The sequence below is a fragment of the Varanus komodoensis genome, unplaced genomic scaffold (genome assembly GCF_004798865.1).
Source record: "Varanus komodoensis strain SLA01 unplaced genomic scaffold, ASM479886v1 scaffold15, whole genome shotgun sequence".
Lineage (NCBI taxonomy): Eukaryota > Metazoa > Chordata > Lepidosauria > Squamata > Varanidae > Varanus > Varanus komodoensis.
The window spans coordinates 17195100-17215837 of NW_025335440.1; positions in this window are offsets into that span (position 1 = coordinate 17195100).

Below are 20738 nucleotides of genomic sequence, written 5' to 3' on the forward strand. Positions count from 1 at the left end.
TTATTACCTAGTCACTTTTTCTGGCAGCCCATCAGGCCTGGGTGGAGCGATACTGAAATGTCCACCCTTACTCTGCTAGCAGATGCCACAGATGAAGGGGATTTTCATTCTTGGCAGGAAGATTAGAACTATTACAGGAGGCAGCAAAGTTCATTAGCAGAGCCCATCTCCAGAAAAGGATCTCATTTCCAGCAAATGAAGTGAAAGTAGAGCTGAGCCAAAATATCTCAGGAGATATTTTTCTCCTACACATTCTGTGATTCATTCTTTTTCTTTCTGCTAGAAAAAGAAGGGCACTTTATGGGATTGTCTCTGGAAATTCTTCACCGGTGTTTACTTCTATGGCAGGTACCATTTTCTGCCTACCGCATGGCCCAGAACACAAAAGATCCGCAAAATAGTGGCCAGGCTCCCAGTGCAGTTGCTCTTGGTAACTTCCTTCTCACAGCTACAAACACATCTTGGTGGGGGACAGGAGGAGAAGCCATGAAACTACCATGCCTAATGCTGACCCTTCACCTACCCTCCGAGAATTTCTTCCTCCTCAGTTGATTTTAACTGGCACTGAAAGTTCACAGACAGATGAGAGAACTACAAACCCAAGAACTCAGGTGGGAAATGCTGCTTCTAAGAAGGCTCACAAGCACCAGTTTCCATCTAGAAAAACAGGTGTCTTTTTGTGAGACCCTAAGCCTGTTGCTAGTTACCAGTCTATTCTGCATCAATGTCAGGAATGCTTGCTAGAGTGATGGGAAAAGTGCGCACTGGCTACAGAGGACTGTAGCAGTTCCAAAAGAACCTAACAACATAAGAAAATCCATCAAGGGTCCATCTAATTTAGCATTCTGTTCACCAATGGAAAACCAGTTGCCATTGAGTGCAACAGCATCTTCCTATCCACGTTCCCCAGCAACAGGTGTACATAGGCATTCTGCCTCTGATACTGGAGGCAACACATAGCCATCAGGACTAGTAGCTACTGACAGACTTCTCTTCCATGCATTTGACCAATCCCCCCTTAAAGCCATCCAACTTGGTGGCCATCCCCACATTTCATGGACTTGAATTCCATGGTTTGATGAGGTGAGGTGTGGAGGAGTCCTTCCTTTTTTCTGCTGTGAATCTTTCACCAGTCAGCTTCTACCCTGACAACCATCTTGAGGAACATATACCTTCAAAACAAACAAGCATTCTCTATCTTTCCTTTCCACCAGGGTGCAATGAGAAATTGGAGATCCAAAATTAATGTTGGGGATGTGATAGCTTGGAAGTATGCTTACCACTTCTAAGACAGAAGTGCTGTTGGTTATTAGGAAAGCTGATCTGGGATCAGAGATCCTGCTTTAGACAAAGTGCCAGTAGTTCTGATGAATCAGATTGGAAGCTTGGGGGTAGGGATGTATGAGAAATATAAGTTCATTTTCGAAAATCAGAATTTACCCAGTTCTGCCTCCAGCAACCAGACACAGGCCTTAATGCAATCTGCAATCAAAGTCCATATATCCTGACCTTGTGATATGACCCTTATAAATCTTTTAAAAATGTTTTTGAAAAATGCTTACTTTTGAAGAATGTGTAAAACACTTTAATCCATCAGAGATAAATGTATAGATTGTTCAAATGCATACAATTGATGCATACATTCTGGAAAACCTGCATAAAATACATGATTTGTGTGCAAAAAAATTACAGAACTCACAATCTGTAATGAGCTTCAGTGTGGAAGTCAAAACCTTGACTAATGCAAACTTTGCTAATTCCTGCATCACTACTTTGAGATGCTCTGATGGTTGATTTTTGTTCTGCATCACCGATAGAAACTTTGGCTGGGTTCTGTCAGGACATCCTTCTTTGCAAAGGGCAGATAGCTCCATGGGCACACAGGCCATTAGAGATGCAGCAGAAATCCAAAATAGATTCAAACAGCTTCTGGATTCTTACAATCTAAGCTACAGATTCTGCAGAAGATTCCCCCCCCCCCCAAACATCCCACGCCCACAAGGTGCATGAATTCTGCAGACTTGCAGGCTGTTTTTAAGGTTTGGGAGGATTTGAGAAAATCTGCATTTGAGCTAATGTGCATTAGGGAAAGTGCACATTAGTGCTAAAACTCATTTGTGCAAGTGCATATTAGTGTTAAAACACACTTGTGCAAGTGGAATTTGTGCATCTGTAGCCCTTTCCTACTTCCACTTCTGTGGAAAACCAGAAGACAGAACAAAAGATGATGCACAATCCATAAAACAGGGACATAAAGTGTTGGGAGTCAGAAGGATAGTGGTCTTGGCCAATCATTCTCATGAGTTCCTGGATGCTTCCCAGATGCTTTGGAATTGAAGTGTGAAGCACATTGCAGTGGGATTGTGAAGGATGGCCAAGAGTCTGAGATGAAGTACACCAAGGTGATTATCTCAAGGCCAAACGCTTTGCCAAGCCAGGCAGCTTCTGGGAACAACCAAGATGTACAGCCAGTGGGAGGGATCCCTGAGGATAAGGAATTCTCAGACACAGACCAGCCCTCCCCCCATGCTGAACCCCAAAGCAAGGCATCAGCAAAGAGGGAGGCCCAACTGAATGAGCAGGGTACAGAGAGGAGGCATGCTCACTTCCCGAAAGCCTTTCCTGAAGGGATCGGGCTCAGGCATGCTCATAAGGAAAGTTCCAGTAAGGAAACACTAGATTGGGTTCAACAAACTGCTCTGTGCATGCTCAGAGATCCATTCTGCATGATTTGTACTTAAAAATAAGTAATACAGCAATAAATAAAGCTTTGCAAGGAAAATGATCTGTGGCTGGTAATGGTTTGAAGGAGGAACCTCAGCTTGTAACAGAGAGGATGTAACCAAATCCATACATCCCTAAACAGCTACCGGAATGTGATCTACACATTTCTGCCAGTGTGCCAGAAACTGCAACAGATGTAGAAAGATGCTGCCAAGCTGCTTATTGAGGCCTTTATATAGAGCAGGTGCTTCCATTGTTATTTCATCCGTACTGGTTCCCAGTATGCTTTTAAGGCAGTTCAAAGTATTAGCTACTACCATTAAAGCACCAAATGATTTTGGTCCAGGATACTGAAAGGACTACATAGTCCTGATTTTGTCAGTTTGCGCTTGCTTCACATCATGAGGAACATGAAGACTGACCATGAGGCATGCAAGACAGTTAATTGTGGTACGTTATCTGTAAGGCACTGGAATACCCTTCCTCTGAAAACTGTCTGGTTAATCCCATTTTGAAAGTTGTTGAAGTCTAGGGATGGCTCAGAAATTCATGTGCTTCACATTCAAAGGTAAACTTCCCAAAGACACAGTTTCCAAACCTAAACACAAATTGGAACAACATTTGCTTCTGAAAGTAAAACATTTTCAAAGTTTTTGATTCAGGTCACAGTAGCATTTTGTGCAAAAAATAGGTGCATTTAAAAATGTATCCATCCATTTAAAAATAATATTTATAATTTTTAAACATGTTATTTTAATAGCTATTTTATTTTTAATGGATATTTGCAGGCATGTGTGAAAAATGTGATTTTTTTCCCAATGGGCAAATTAAAAACCCCATTGATTTGCATGCAAAAAATGTATACATTTGGAAAATGAGTGCTTAAAAAAAGTCCTTGAAATTATATACAAATTTTTGTGTGAGCTGAAAATAAAACTGACAACCCAAGATGGAATGAACTCACTACTGGAAGAAAAAGAAAGAAACTGAGGGAAATCAAACATGAACACTTCACTCATTCACAGTGAATATTATCTTATTTAGATGAACCTTCGATCTAGAATGATGGAATAATTGGATGATAGGAATGATTGATGGAATAATTTTGACACTGCTGGCTTTGTTTGCTTGTTTTTGTTTTACTCCACTGCTGTTTTGTTTTGTCTTGTCACTGTTTTTATTATCCTACCTTTTTCTCCTTTTAATTGTATTTTCATTTGACAGTTCGTGCATTTTGAATCTTTTCCAAAACAACAGCTTTGACATCCAATAAACTAAAAAAGAGCTATGATTTTTATTTATTTATAACAAGGGCAGCTGGCAGTCAGCTCCTCTACACGCAGTACCATGAAAGCTCATGTCATCTCCTCTTAGCCCAAGTGATGAATTCATTATTTACTCAGAAAAGAACAAATTTCTCCATGTAAATGCAAATTAATGTTCGACTTTGATTTAGGATCTTGTTCCACATACATAAGTGTACCAATGCAATACCAATGTGCATTTGGGGAGCTGAAGTTTGCCTCACATATCGCACCATACATTTCCACGTGATGTTGCCTGTCGGATCGTCGCTCACTTGTGGCCTGCCACATGATGATTCCATGCCATGCTTAATCGCTCTCTCTCATGAAGACAGACCCAGTAAGAGCTCCTCCTCCTCCTCATGGAACCAAAGCTGCGGGAGCAGTGACAGGAGAAGCAGATAAGGGGACTGCTTCAAATAAATTTGGTGCAGTGTGGATGGGGAGCAAGACAGCTGGAAAAACTGAGGGAGGGGAGTGCATGTGAGAGAGTGTGAGAACCAGTTTGCTGTGGAAACCAGCCTGCTGTGGAACAGGACCTTTCAGAACAGGCGTGTGGGGAGATTTCTTGACCCTGTGAAGAGCAGAGAGGCAAAATGAATGGATCACTTAAGAAGAACCCAACATTCCTACTTTCTAGATCTCAGCAGCCACCCTGAGGGTGAAGTCAGCATCTTTTCAGGAAGGGTTGGAAGGAGGGGCTGTTTCAGTCTGGATTGACTCTTTGCATGGACCGAGGCTTGTCCCACATCCCAAACAAGCACCGCTTTGATTTGTGCTATTTTGTAACCTGTTAAGCTTTAATAGAAAGGATGGTGCTTCTAAGGTTTCATCTGAGTCTCCTGGAGAGGAAAGGAGGGAGGGGAGGCCTGCTCACAGCGCTACATGGCTGAGCAGAAACTTCTCAGTTCATCATGTTCCAGAAATGTTTTCAACAGTGCCAAAAGAAGCCTCCCCTTGTCAGAGATGCATCTTCCTGCCAAAAATAGTTTCATGCTCCTTGAAATTATCCTCACTTGCCCTCATTCTCAATTGCACTATTTGGCATGCAGTTATGTAGCCATAGATTGTGTGATTTATTTGATGTGTGTGTTTTCATGATAGCTATCTGTTATGATGTTATCCTAGCATTACGTGATCCCTGATTGGCTGAGATCTAAAGAAAGAAGAATGAAGAAGACCTAAGGGGGATGTGGCACTTGAACTGCAGCAGCAAGTAGAAAGGATGACACAAAACAGGTAAATATTCCCTTTAAATTGGTTTCCAGAACTACTCCCGCCCTGCATAAAATGCCAGTCCTGAACTCAATAGCCAAAACTGAAACACATGAGTACTTGCCAAGGCAGGAAAGGTCATGACACTGGCACTGAAATATCACAAGCATGGATACTTGGTAATATGAAATACTTACTGATAATTTGAAAGCCCCTTTCTTTTCCAAAGATATCGTCAATGGGGTGAGGATTTGAATTCAGATGAGTAAACCCACTCCCATTCTAAGCATTAGAAATAAAGGGGCAGAATTTTGGGTGATTGATCTTTAAAACAGCTGTAATCACCAGGCGACAATATGACCAGTCTACATCCAGCAGGCCATTTCTAAATTAACATCCAGAGTCAAGCACCTCACGGTGAGGCCTCTTTAGAAAGCCCTGTGCACTTTGGAGTGAAATCAATATAAGTCTTTGCAGATAACTGCCTCCAACAGAGAGCTTTAGATGCATGGAGAATTGCTCAAACTCTGACAGCTTGAACTTTCATTGCCAACCTAATAATGTACCCAGAGCTGGAAATGACAGATTTCCTATACCCTTTCTTTCCCATTCATTTCAGACTGCATTTTGAAATAGACAGAACGGTATCATATTCCTAGCATTCTAAGTCCATGCTTATTTCAAGGGGTGGTCAAAGTCAGATCTGTTGGGTATCAGCTATGCTGAAAATGTCACCCACATTACTTATGACAATTCTCGGTCAAATGGCTAGAATAGAAATCCCTTTCAAAAGGGAATTTATTCCTTTCTTTTAATTCAATTCCATTTTAATTCAAAGAGAAGAAAATTTGGAGATATTCTCATGGATTGAGTTCCTCATTCTGGTGCAGACCTTACCCAGGTTTCCAAGGAGCATTGAGTCTTTCACTGAATGGTCATCTCTATGTACCTGTATCAGAGACAAGGTGTATCCACAATCCATTATCAGAAATATTATCATTTGGAAGATCCTACTAAATCCTAAAGAATGACTATGAGAGCTCAGACAAAAGTTTTAGATTTTTCACCCTCAGTAATATCCTGGTATTTTCCTTTCATTACCTCCAGAGAAATGCAATTCCGTGATGAAGGTTATCCCCAGGTTTCTCCTACAGTTTCTGTGGCTCTTGTCTTCCCTTTCCCCATCTGGACCATATCCTGGAATGAAACTCTGTGTAGGGTGCTGTGGAGCATACAAAATGCAGGCTGGCTGCCAACTCCATGTCTGCCCTTGACACTTCTAGTACAAAAAGCGGAAAGAAGAACCCCTTAGGAAAAAGGCACGGCAAGGGAAGCTGTGGAATGATCCCTGCCTGATGACGCATCCTGCCTGCGAAGAATTTCAATTTAGTTTGAGTTCTGATTGGAGCTGTGCCTTTCAAGCACAGCTCCAACCTGAACCCAGACTAAACAGGAACGTCCATCTATGCCATCTTCTGCCATTTGAATTAAGAAATCCAGTTGAGAAATGGTTGCATTCCTACCAGTTCCTGCTGGCTGTACCTGTTGTTAGGAACTTCCTTTCTGGGTCTGTAGAATCCAGTGGAACTGCTCTCTTTGGGGTTGTAGGAATTTCAGTCCTCGATAGCCGGGCCTGGACTTGGATGGCCTGAACCCCGAGGGAACGGGTAGTCCCCACAATGCCAGCTGGTGGCTACCGAGGGTCCTCAGCAAGATACCACCATGGGCCTTCTCTCCTCAGGGAGTCTACTTTCTCCATAACATTGCTAGATGACCCTCCTTGGCTGCCTCTTCTTCATTGTCATTGCTATTGGTTGCTTGCTTGACAGTGAGCAAACACACGGTGGCATCTACTGCCCCTTATTTCTCACCACTGGCACTATCTGAGCATCACAAATGTGGGAGTGTCTCCTGTCAGTGGGTTCATTGCTGTGGTGTGGGCCTTGGCAGAATCCCAGCCATGCCTACCCTTGATACTTCTGGTCCCACTTCATTGTCACACCAGGGAAAAAAAGGCAGTGGGACTCTGGGTCCGCAAGTCTGGCAGGGCCTTCTCCATGGTGCATTCTGGTGGATGTTCTCCCACGTAAGGATGGAAGCATCAGCAAAACTTGAGCTTGCCACAGTTCTTCAGATCCAATCACCAAGGGCATTCCAAATACGTGAAATAAGATTTTGGGGTGTGTTGTTGTTCTTGTGTTTTAAAGAAGAGTCTATATTTTCAGGGACCCCCTCACTAGGATAAGATGAGAATTTTTGCTGCGGTATCTGCTGCAAAGGAAGGGCAGCTTTTACATGAAAGAGCTGTGCATTCTGGGAAATGAGAGAGCATGCTCATCTCAACAAGAATGCCAACTAAAGAGAAAAGTTATTTGGAAAACCTCCGGCTGCACAGGACTTGCTTCTGTTTATAACAGAGCAAGGATTAAACCCAGAAAGCATCCATTTTACTGTAACTTCCTAACTGCTAAAAAGACAATTTCTTGTATAGTTTTGGCACCTCTCTTCATATTCCAGCCTAAGCATAGCCACATGGCAGCAAAATGGTGGTCAAAAGAATGTCTTTTGTTCAGTGCTTTGGGAGAGCTTTGGACATGGCATGATGCAGGCAGAAGAGAGGGAGATGAAGAGGGAGAGAATAAAACCAGTCTCCAATCCTGTACCTCACTATGAGAGATTGCAACCCCCATCATCCCTACTTACACAACATCCTTGGGAAACTGGCTGAGGATGGGAAGACTGAGTTAAGCCAAAAGGCACCACTGGGGAGAAATTCTCAGTGTTTCTGTTTCCTTTCCCTTTTGGGAATGAATAAGAAAATAATGTGAGAGAAATGGAGAAGGAGGAAGGAGCGTATGCAGCGTTGCCTGATGCCATTCAACGGACATGTGCAATCTGTTAATCATCCGCTTCGTCTCTCGAAGCATTCTGTATCAAACCATTGTTGGAAATGAAAAAAATATTAGTTATGCACCTTGAAGGCTCTGCAGCTGTAATAAAAGTGAAGTGTTAGTTACTTCATTTTGAAGGGAATTATTATTTTGTCATTGCTCTCACTGCAATGCTCTTTGCAAAAGGAGCAAAGTTAAAAGAAAGCGGAGCATAAATGATTAACACATTTTAGCTCAAATTGTCCTCACTAAATTCTGCCACTTCATAAATAACAAATTAACATGCCGAGGGAGAGGAGAGAATGGGCTGGATATGCGTGGCCAAGAATATCTCTCCTGCTGTTGCTGCTTTGCAGAATCACTGTGGCTTATGGTGGAGTTCCAGAATACGCTCCAGTGATTGGCAGACAGCAAACTGGCCTGTGCAGTGAGAAATGATGTGGATACTGGACATGTCTAATACCATTGCTGTTGCTTTTCTTGAAGGATCCATCAAAGTAACTCATGCAGAGAGAACTGATTTATCATCAGTGATAAGATGTCTGACTCGTGGACTGATATGTGCAGAGGCAACGACAGCACAGACATGGACTCCGACATCTCTGCTCCCATTTTCTGGTTTTCAGGCCTCAGTGACTTCTGAATCTTTTGATTTACTGCAGTGGAGGGTTGGGGAAAAGTCTGATTTCAGTTCGGCATGACCAGTGATGGGTGGTACTTTCTGAAGTGCAGGAACTCATCAGAAGAGCATCCATGTCCATGTTCCAGAAGAAGACGAAGCTGCCAATTTCAGAATGCATTTTTATTGTACTGGATGTGTGGTCCAGCCACATTTGGATAGTGTAATTAGTTCTCATCATCACAACTCCAGAAGGGTACTGTAAAAGGTGCAGGAAAGAGCAGCCAAACAAAATGATCAAGGAGCTGGGATTCCCTAAGTGGCGAAGAAAGGCTGCAGTAATTGTGCTTTAGCTTGGGAAATGGGGGAGTGAGATGGTATGAATGAGTTAAGGGGCATGATGAGAAAAGGCTGCATAATAAGCTGAATGTGGGAGTTTAGGGGGCAGGTAAAAATTAGTGCTTCTTCACACAGTCTGCAGTTAAATGATGGTATTCGCTAGCACAAGTTGTGAAGGTTGCCACCAAATTGGATGGCTTTAAAAGGGGATTAGAGAGATTTATCAGGAGAAGGCCATCAATAGCTGCTAATCCCAAGGGACTGATAGCTGCTATTCTCAATATTACCTCCAGTATGCCTAGGTAAATCAACTGCTGGGGAACATGAGTAAAGGGGTGTTATTGCTTTCATGCCCCAGCTGTGGGCTTCCCATAGGAATTTGTTTGGCTGCTGTGTGAACAGATTGCTGGACTAGATAGGCTTTGGTTTGATCCAGCATGTTCTTCTTATGTTTTTATAGGAATCCATGTCAGATTATGAGCTTCATCCTTTCAATTTTTGCATGAAAATCCATCTGTATTTGTGAGCATTTTTTTCCAAAGGTAAGCATGAATCCAAATATATGCATTTCTTCTCCCACTGATTAAAATGCCTGTGAATGTCTCTTTCAAAGGTACATATGCAGTTCCATGTTGCTGCTATATGCTCTTAAGCCGTCTCCAGCTTCTGGTGACCCTATGAATGACTGCCCTCTGAAATGTCCTGTCCTTCACAGCCCTTCCTGCCTCTTGTAAACTCAAGACTGTGATTTACTTCCATTATGGAACTGATCCGTCTCACACCTGAACTTTCTCTTCTTCAGTGTTCAGCCTTTTTTAGCATTATTGTCTTCTCCAGCAATTATTTTTTCATAAGAATCATTCAGATTTATGCATATTGTCAGATGCAGTTTTTTGCTCCTCAGATCAGACTGAAAGGTCAGAAAAGCCTAGACTTCACACACAGTTCACATCTGTATCTACGCTCAGTGCAACAGGAACAAACTGAGTAAATTCTGAAAAAAAGAACTGAGCTGAAATTCCCATACATCCCTAGCAACATGACATCATGCATCACCGCATCCTGATTGGTTGTTTTGTGCAACTTCTCTCCATGATGTGATGCTTAGTAACCCTGGCCAATCGCTAAGGATAGAAGAAGTGGGTCCATGGAGTCCTACTTCTCCTCTTTGTGAAACCACAACTTCAGAGAAAGCAATGGTAGATACACCAGACCATCAAAGAATTACAGCAACCAAGTCAGCACATGTGTGCAGAAATGACATGGTTTAGGTGCAGTCTGCATATGCGCCAAAGTCTGCAATCAATTCCAAGCTTAATAGGAAATTCATCAATCCAGGCCTACTACAATGGTGAGCATTATTAATGGATGAATTTCAGTCAACAAGCCAACTAATTATGAAATTCGGCAGCAAACTAATCATTACTCTTGTGGCTTCAAACTATTTACGTACTGGAATTGGCGAGTATAGTTGATAGAGTATCAGGGGCAAACTATACATTGAACAGAAACATGTGTATGATCCCTGGGAGGTTACTTCTTGCAAAGAAAAGCAGTTTCAGTCTGAAATACTTTTTAGCGAAGAAGCAATGGGCACAGGGATGCTTAATGCTTTGTCTTTGGCTGCTTTTGTGTTCCACGGTATACTTGCACGACAACTGCTTTCCCACGCTAGAGTTCTTGCTATGGGCTTCTGAAGGTAAGTACATGATTTAAGATCAAGTTCAGCTTACACTCCTGCCACCAAAGTACTTCAGTTTGTAGAGCACTTGAAACAGGGACATGATGGTGATGATCCATATTTCTGGGATTGCTTCCCAGGGAATATATATCTGGGCCTAGAAAGGGCCTTGAAAAGGTTTCTGTCCCACTTGGTTTTCAACAAATCAGTTAGGCTGAGTTTTAAACAGTGTAAATACTTGTTGCGTTTTATTTTTATTTTGCCTGATATGCACTGATGCACCGTATGGATTGCCATTTTTACTTCTGTGATCTTAATGAGGTCTACTGTATGCTGTTAATTTTTATGGAGAAGTCTTGGGAAGGTAGCATATAAATTTTGGAAATACAATAAATGTGAAAAAAATCTGAAGTCACTCACTCCTGCACCCAAAACAATGTATTAAGAAATGAACTAACAGGAACAAAGAGATAAAGGGTGGAGAAAGGACAGGAGGCAGAGCAAATTGGCTCCTTATTGGACACTGAAAATGACCAAGCTCTTGACACTTCTTTTCTATACAATGTACAGCATTCATTTATTACATAGTTCATTTGTTCATTAATCTGTGACCAAAATGCGTAATAAATGGAGTCAGCATTTCATATTGAAAAGAACAGTCAGGATAAGTTGGAAAAAAAGATGGATGGATGGAGGGTGGATTGATGGATGGACAGATATCTCCTTTATTGCTGGAATTGTTAACAAGAGATGTTCTTCTAAAAATAATGGAAGGGGTGAGAAAGACAGCAAGGGGTGGGGGGAGAAAGGATAGCTGGTTGAGAGTAGCAAAGCGTGGGAAGCATGAAATTTCAAGTTCCCTGGAGTGTTGCTTCTCCTCATGCATATGTGAGTTTTTCATAGATCAATTTGCTACAGGGCCAGCATTCTGAACCTTCTGACTTGCTCGGAAGGCCACTGTTGTCTTCTATATCATTTGCCTTTCAAATAATATTAGGACATTCACACATACACAAATAGGATTGAATAGCATCTATTTACAGGCTGAAAATGAAGGTAAGCCTGGATGACACAATAATTGTAGCTTGGCTGCTTAATCACCCCCCCCCCCCACCCTTCCCCTTAAAAATGCCTTCTTTAAATGATTCAGAAAGCAGTGAGGAAGCCTCCCTATCGAGGTGCGAGCCATGGGTTACCTGGGGAGATGCAGAATTGGGAGGAAAAGAAGAAAACAGGATGGAAGACACACACAGCCCAAATTGAGTACTTTCCTGTGGCCTTCATGCCTGATGAGCGCTTGCATCCATACATGCCCTCCCGCCCCCTGAGATCGGCAGGGGAGGCCCTTCTCCAGGAGCCCTCTGTGAAGGATATTAGGAGGGTGAGCACCCGGAGGAGGGGCTTCTCTGCGGTGGTGCCCCACCTATGGAATGCGCTCCCCAGAGAGGTCCGCCTGACGTAGTCGTTATTTGTTTTTCGGCGCCAGGCCAAGACCTTTTTATTTAAACAATACTTTAATTGTTAATTGTTGTTTTTATTTACTGGTTTTACAGTATTGCCAAGATGCTCCGGATTTTTAATGTTTATTTTATGTTTGTTTAGTCTGCTGTGTAAGCTGCCCCGAGGCTTTCTGTGACGGGAGTGGCATAAAAATGTTATAATTAATGAATAAATAAATAAATGAGTGACCTGACCAAAGAACTCCCACTGACAGTGGTGAGAGAGGAGCACATCTTCCTTTTCTCACCCTGCCCCTGGTCACCACCACCTGCTGCCCCCAAAGGCCTGCAGGTTCTTAGCCCTGAGGACTGTCTGTGCCACAACTGGCAGAAGATTTCCAGGGCCACCTCTCCCAGAATGTCTGAGAAAAGACCCTCAGAGTGAGGCTGTGCAGCTGAGCAGGATCTCTGGAAAGGTCTTCTGCAGTTTCCAGGTCTCCTGGAGAGGTCTTCTGCTCTACCCAGGTTCACTTGACAGAGAGCTTTGCCGTGTGATGCCTTGCTCTGAGCAGTTTTCAGAAAGAAGGACAAATGGGCGGCACTTCAATAAGCTACACTTGCTGCTTTCCTTCTGCATCAGACCAACTACCTAGTCCAACTAACCCTGCACTGTTGAGAATGGCCATCAGCAGGTCTCTGGGGTTTCAGGGAGGATTTTTCCCAGGCATGAGATGCCAGGTGGTGTGCCTAAGATAGTTTGTGTGGAAAGCACACTGGATGCTGGGCAAGGGGTAGTCCTTGGCTCTCATGGCTACCACATTGAGTTGCAAGTGTATGCATCCAAGGAGATACAAGAGCAGGGATAAGGATGCTATTGAGTTGTGCCTGGATAGGAATGGATCCTATCTGCAAAGATTAGCATCCTGGATCTACAATTAGCATGTTATTGTTTTAGCATCATGGGACTCCATAAGATGCAGAGGAACATATTTTGTTGAGTGTTCACATGCTCCTAGTCAGGGAAGAAGAGGGAGAGGGAGAAGGAGGAGGAAGAGGGTAATTCTTAGCCTTACTTTTCTTCTGTGGTTTCTATTGCTATTCAGAGACATCCCAGAAAATGTATTCCAGATGTTTTCCAAAAACTTGCAACTGATTTTCTTTCTATATCATTGTTCCCTGTATTCTCGTCTCTCTTTTGATGCCACCGTGCTTTGTCTTTTCTTCATTTTTACTTGGGCTCCTTACTGTCTCCTCTGGGCAGAAAAGGAAAATGTGAAGTAGTTCCTTAAAGGAATCAGGCATAAATTCCCATTCTATTACCATGGAGTCTTTGGCAGATTATCACGAAGTAGGGCAACCTCCCCAATGTGCTGTTTTCCAGATGTTTCAGACTTCAGTCCTCATTATTCATGAAGATTAGCCATGTTGGCTGAGCCTGGAGGGACTTGCATTCCAAAACATATGCGGAAGACCGGGTTGAAGAATGGGGGTGTCTGGCATTCACTCTAAACTGAAATTTTTTGCCATGAGGATGGAGTGAGCACCACAGCCCAAATTTACTGCATTCTGATCCTGGCTGTAAGAATCTGGGTGCTTCTGGATCCTTCTCAGCCTGGAAGTGAACTCCAGTGAGTCCTTGTAGCTTTCAAAATAGGTTCCAAACTTAACCAAGGACTGCCTAGGACTAGAGTCTTTTGTGCATTCCAATGAAGCTGAGGAAGAATAGAAAATTTGTCTCAAAGCAAATGTGCACAGAGGTTATTTTGGTCTAAATTAAGGATGCAATCCTATGCATACCTACCTGGCACTAGGCCCCATTAAATCACTCTTCCTTATTACTCAGAAATTATTGGTTGTGCTGTAAATCATCTTGATTGCATCAGTCCACCTTGGCAGCTATTGATGGGCCCCATCTTAAGTATACATGCCCTGGCTGTTGCAACAAGCTGGAGGCTCAATTCATATGCTCTTCTTGGAAGTCACCAAGCCTGCAGAACTCAGTGACTCAATCATTTTTTGCAACTGAAATGTTAAAATTGGTTTGGAGCCTCCATCTCAGGAGAAATGTTCTCCAACAGATTTCAAAGGAAGCACATATATATGTATATACCAAGCAAGAAGGAAGATTCAATTTGTCATAGAAGGCTGGCCTTCCTGTTGGGAAGCTCCCAAACTCAGAGGATGCAAATTTCCTATGTCATGCCAGGCTGTGGCTAGCAAGGTAGGAAAAAGGTGGAGGTGATATTCACCCCCCCCCCATCATCTGATCGCCTGCGTTTTCACTAGACAGGCTTTTCAGGTCATCTAACTAAGACACTTGGAAGGAGGAGAGAAGGATACTGGAGGAAGCTCAGGATAGCTCATGTTCTGATCTCGGAAGTCCCCCTTTCCTGAGGTCCATTTTCTGAGCTCAGAGAGGCAGGGACACAAGGAGAAAGGGTCTGTGGTCAGATTTCCAGCAGCCCTTTCATAGGTCAGAGTGCTGTCTCTAAGCTAAGGTCCTTTGGATGTTCTCCCATAGAATCACAGATTGTTCTCTGAATTAAATACTAGAAGGCATATTAAAATAAATATATATTATTTTTTCAGTTGAAAAATGATAGCTCAATACAGAAATGAAACTGAAGATTATGGGCATGTAATAACACAGAGAACTAATACAGACTAGAGATAGAAATATCTGCTCATCTCAGATATAGAATGAGGAACTTCTTCTAATTCTACGCAGTGCAATTTTGAATTTTCCATCCCATTCCCCAAGGTATATTTGCAGGTATCGTACAGAGCTCCATGAAGCCCTTGCTTCTTTCTCTGTCTCTGGCTAGCCTCCAGAAATCAGCAAGGTGCCGAAATTTCTCCTTCAGCATGCATCAACCTTGCCTTGTTCCCGCCATCCTGCTGTTTCGCAGGACCTAATATGATATGTGGATGGATCATGCCCATGGTTTTAATTGGGGTCGCAAATAGGGATTTAACAAGAACCTGGCTTCCTCATCTAACATTTCTAAGGGTGTGGTTGGTGGAAAATTAACATCCTCCCTGCTGCTAATTATACTCCTATTGCTTAATAAGTCTGTTTTCCTAAGGCATTATCTGGCATTTTCTAGTCTGGAGGTTTTGTTGTCAGTGGAAAAAAAATTGCCTGTCCGGCTGCTGCAAAGAAAAACAAAATATTTTAATGAAGTCCAGAGTGTTTCTCATTCCTCCGCCATCACAACTCTCCTCTCTTAGTATCATTTAGATGAAGTTGGTCAACCAAACCCTATGCAGATTTCGCTCTTCACTGGCGCTTCTGCTTGGCAGCAGAATTCTCTCACTCTTCCCTGCTCCAAAGATCTGATGGGAAACTGCCATGATGCAGTGTTATTCCTGGAACAAAGTCATGTGGGAATACGCCAGACCTCCACTGGGGGTTCCAGATGCTCACTGAGGGTAAACAGATTTTTTTCTTCTCCTATAAAACTTCTTCATAGAAAAACCAAGGATCTATACAGGATTTGTTCGAACCTGTTTTAGATGAGGCACCAAAGTTTCCTGCTCTTTTCAAATCCCTCAAACACTGCTGCTGATCTGCTTCACAACCCCTGAAACTGTTCATTAAGCTAATATCACCTGGCCCCACTCAAGGAGGAGTGACTTAAGGAAGAGTCGTGTTCTTTGACATTATAATGCCCCAGTACAATTTTATATTCTGCTGGTAGGTGCCATATATTGAGATCCACTCTTGGAAAGCATGGGTAAGACCTCGTTGGTGCTGCAGCAGCTAATGTGGAATGCTCCTTGGGGTAGATAACCCTTTCCTAATTTTTAAAAAGATTTTGGTGTAGCCTTATTTTTTTGTATTGTTCATCATCTCAGGCACTTTTGGCGAAGTCATAATGACAAGTGTTAAAAATAAATAAAAGGAAGTACAATTTGTGGAAATGCGACTTTTGCCGTGACTGTATCTATATCTATATATGAGAAAGTTGGAATGGGCACCTACAGATCACCAAAAATGAGGAAAGGCATCACTGATGAAAAGAAGACAGAAGTGGAGAAAATTTTCATATGCCGCACTGTCACGTCTGTGTGCATGTTCATGTGCGTGCACACACATTTAGAAAAATCATAATTTAAATAGAAACACCATAAATCAAGCACAATCCCACCCTGCTACTGCTTGTGTCTCAGGTCCACTGCTGCAGCTTGTTCCTCAGCTACCACCAGCCCTACTGGGCCTCTCACTGGTTTCTTGTGTGTGGATGTGTCACAATTATTTTCCTCAGCCAGTGCACTGCAAGAGAACAGCCTGGACCTCTGTCTGCCCCAGGGAAAGATGGGTGCCTCCCCATGGTGTGTCTACTAGCTTCATATATGTACCTTTATGAACCCATGTGCCTTATCCATCACAGTCTGGCAGGATCTGTTTGGGCATGGAGCAGAGTCATTGTACCACCTGGGCAGAGGCCAAGGGTGCAGAGGACCCTCCTCCCCTCTAGGTGGCCCCTTCTGAGTGCACTGTTTGCTCAGGAAAGCCACTGCAACTAGCATTTCCTAGGGAAAGGTGAGGATTCCTCAGGCAAGACCATCTGTCCTCCTTTCAAGCAACAGAACTGTGCCAAGATGGAAGAAAGGAAGAGACGTGCACTGTTCCTGATTCAGCTAGTTTGGATGATGCATGAATGATGCAATGTATAAGTTGTTAGCAACCATCACTCATTGTTACACAGTAATCCCCAAAGACTTTAGCGCTGCTGCTAATTCTGATCACTAGTGGGAGGGAGACCTCTCCCTTCCTCAGAATTCCAGACAGGCAGAGGAGGACCTCCGTCAACAAGATCTGTTGTCGGAATGTGAACTGAACAAATGCCTCATTTCTGCGCAAGGACGTAGTCCTGAGGTGAATTCTCAGGAACACATGTTTTCAGCATGAAACAGGAGGCCTCCCACTGCCACCCCAGAAACACATGGATTACGTTCTCCATCCAGTCCTCATGTCTGAAGCTTTCAACACTGGTGGGATCCCATCCACTGTCCATCTTGGGAGGTGCTTGGCACCATATTTATGTATGCATTATGAATTTCTTCGGAAAAGGGGGATTGTGTTCCTCCCCTTGGCTCATGATCCTGTTCCAGCCAATCACACAGCCAGGTTGAAAATATGAAACTTGCATGCAGCCAGTCAGAGCCCACTAATGTAATACAGCCACAAATGAAATCTGAGCAAGGAAATGGCTGCTGGTAATCAGCGGCCAAACAATTTCACTCCATTTCACAGCACCCCCCAAATGATGAGGTAACAGTGGACAGGAAGTTTCAGTTGAGAACAACCATCTTTGAGCTTGTCCGTACAATAATAATAAATGCCTGGATCTTTCATTGTTGTCATCATCCTTTCCCACACATGGTGAAATGACACTGATGTTCTTCTATAAGACAGAGTGGTTTTGGACGAGTACACCTGGTGTAAGTACTGATTAACAGAAAGCTACGCTTCCTTACAAACAAGATTGCAATCATGCCATTACAATAACATGTTCCATCTGCAGTAATGGCAAAAAGTACACAATAATGGAAACCTTCCATTGTTGTACATTTACCTCAGAATGAAAGAAACAAACTCTCTTTGTTCTCGAAGGATTGGAATGTCCAAGGACCAGTGCCAGACGTGCTTTACTGTTTATAAGGGGCAAGGGAACTGGAGGACGCATGATTCCGTAAACTTTGCTGTAATGCAGAACCAGAGAGAGAGAGAGAGAGAGAGAGAGAGAGAGAGAGAGAGAGAGAGAGACAGAGAGAGAGAGAGGAATTCTGAGTTGGTAAAGGCAAAGTGGTAGCAGCAACAAGAAGAAACAAGGATACATCCTGCAAATATTTCTGAACTGTTGGTGATATGCTGTATGGAAAAGAGAAGTAACTTCTCAGAGCAATTCTTGTCTAGTTCCTTGACCTGTATATTTCTAGTGTGCAAGGGGCATTTAATGGAGCTTTGGTGAAACAATAGTTCAACTTGTGCCAAAATGACATCATGTCACACCAGGAAGAAGGAAAAAGGCCGCAATTGCAAGCACGCCAAGAGTTTTGTTTTGATTCCTGAAGAGGCAAAGAACACCGGGTTTTTCCCCTCAAGAATGAAACTTACACATTCCAGAAAAAATACTTGTATTTGAAAAAGAGTCCAGCTTTGGAGACTGCATGTTTTAAAATGCCAAGCAGCAAACCCTCACCCCACCTACCTGCTGCCTTGAATGTTGGCTCAGCTAACACAAACAGAACACTAAAGCTGAACATATCCAAATACAGTGCCCAAGATTTATTTAAAAATAAATAAATAGTGTGAGGTGTTTACAGCACTGGAATGGCTGACATATACTAAACCATGTGACATCTTAAGGTGAAGGGAGGTGAAGTGAGCTTACAATCAATCTCTTCCTTTGTGGTAGGGATGTATGAGACCTTTTCCCCCCGTTCCTTTTGATCAGAAATTTTATCAGCACCTTCCAGACCAGACACGGAGACAATCTGCAACTGAAGTCCACATATTCCCAAGTCTGCACTGTGATTCATGGACCAAAAGCATGTGTTCAGCAGTGTGTATATATTTGAAAAAAGTACAGAAAATGGGTAGTTTTGGAAATTGTGCACAACTGCACTTAAATTATTGGAAGAATCAGAGAACAGTAGAGTTGGAAGGGACCTGTAAGGCCTGTGGGCATTACTCCTTGCTTAGTGCAGCAAGAATGCATTCAGTTCAAAGAAGCACCAAATATTCACATATTTTCATGGCAAAAATGGGTGGGGGAGAAAATTAGACATCTGATATGGACTCAGCTTAGAATAAGATTTAAAGTAGAAATTGGAGAACTACAGCAAACATAAGTTTTGCTGATTTGCACATCCTTACTTTGGGACAGTGGAATTCATCTGCCTCTTAAGAAGTACCAATGCAAAACACGGGCATCAAATGCCAGTGTCAGTACAAGTGTTTCTGGTACCTTTTGCCTTTGTTTTTGCTGCCTTTGTAAATGTGAGCATCTTAGTGGATACATATAAATTTGCAAGCGCAACATAAGCACCTAATTCTTCTCTGCAAGCCTGCGGGGCATCCATCCATCCATTCATATGTAAGGCATCCGATGCATTTATGTATCTTTCCAAACCCAGAAAAAGTGAAATACTTCCTAAATTTATCTTGGCTTTAACCCACCAGTGTGGTCACAAATAATCTCTTGGACAAGGTTTCTATGTGCTACATTTTCAGTTATTTTTTTCTACCATACTTTACAACCTCGTCCAGTACTGGAGAGCCAAGACACAATAGGTTGGGTAAACTAGGGCTGCAATTTTATTCACTTGCAACAAGAACATCTGCCCCAGATTAGGGAAGAGCGAGGAATTCTCAGCTTTTGGGTGTAGGAATCCGTCAGATTCCCTGGGCTCGTCTCCGTGGACTCCAGCCTGCTTCATTGCAGCCAAGCAGTGACCTCTTTTACACCACATGGAGAGACCTTTGTTTGTGCCACACCTGACATGAAAGAAGGTTGCCAGTCACACATCCTTTCTTCTGTGAGCATTTGTAGACTTTCTCTTGGCTTGGCACTCTTCCTAAGAGAGGGCTGATGACAAGAGGAAGTCTGCAAGTGCTAAGGGATGGATCCCTCTAGGCTTCATCCCAATCCTACCCTAGATGTAGCTGTACTGTTAGGGTTAGTTAATATGGGAATCAGGTCGGCTTGGATGTGGAATTGGTGCTGCTACTGCCCCTCCACATGGCTATATTTGCTAAGAAGACCTGAATCTCTTTCAAACCAAGGGCCTGAGTCCATTTTCGGGGCTCCTGGGCTAGGCAGGGCACTGTCCTGGTGGACAAGGCTGAAACAAGAGGGGTGAACCAAAGGCAAAAGAGCAGGCCCAAAATTACCAGCATATCTGGAGAGCCAGTGTGGTGTAGTGGTTAAGAGCATGGGACTGGGACTCAGATAATCCAGGTTCTAGTCCCCGCTCAGCCATAGAGCCAACTGGGTGACTTTGGGTCAGTCACAGACTCTCAGCCCAATCTACCTCCCAGGGTTGTTGTTGTGGGGATAAGATGGAGGAGGAGAATGATGTAAGCTGCCTTGAGCCCTTTGGGGAAAAAGACAGGATATAAATCGAATGAATGTATGAATGAATGAATGAATGAATGAATGAATGAATGAATGAATATCTGATTGTAGACCTCTAATAGCCTCTAAATAAACCTTAGGGATGTCACTTCCACCCCATGTCAGAATGGGGAAAATATTGAATGAAAGTAAACTGTCAACAGTTGGAGTGTCTCCATATGGAGACCCCAGGGAGCCAACCCTAGGGGGGGCAGGTTTTGACTCTGGGTTCTGCACCCCTAATTTGAAGTGTTGGAGGTCACCCATTTCCCACAACTCTACATGTATGACCCACCCAGAAGCAGGAGGTTCCTCAACCCAGCAGGAGTTCCATTTTATCCTTGCAACAACCTTGTAAGGTTGGTTAGGCTGAGACAAATACTGACTGGCAAAAGTCAAT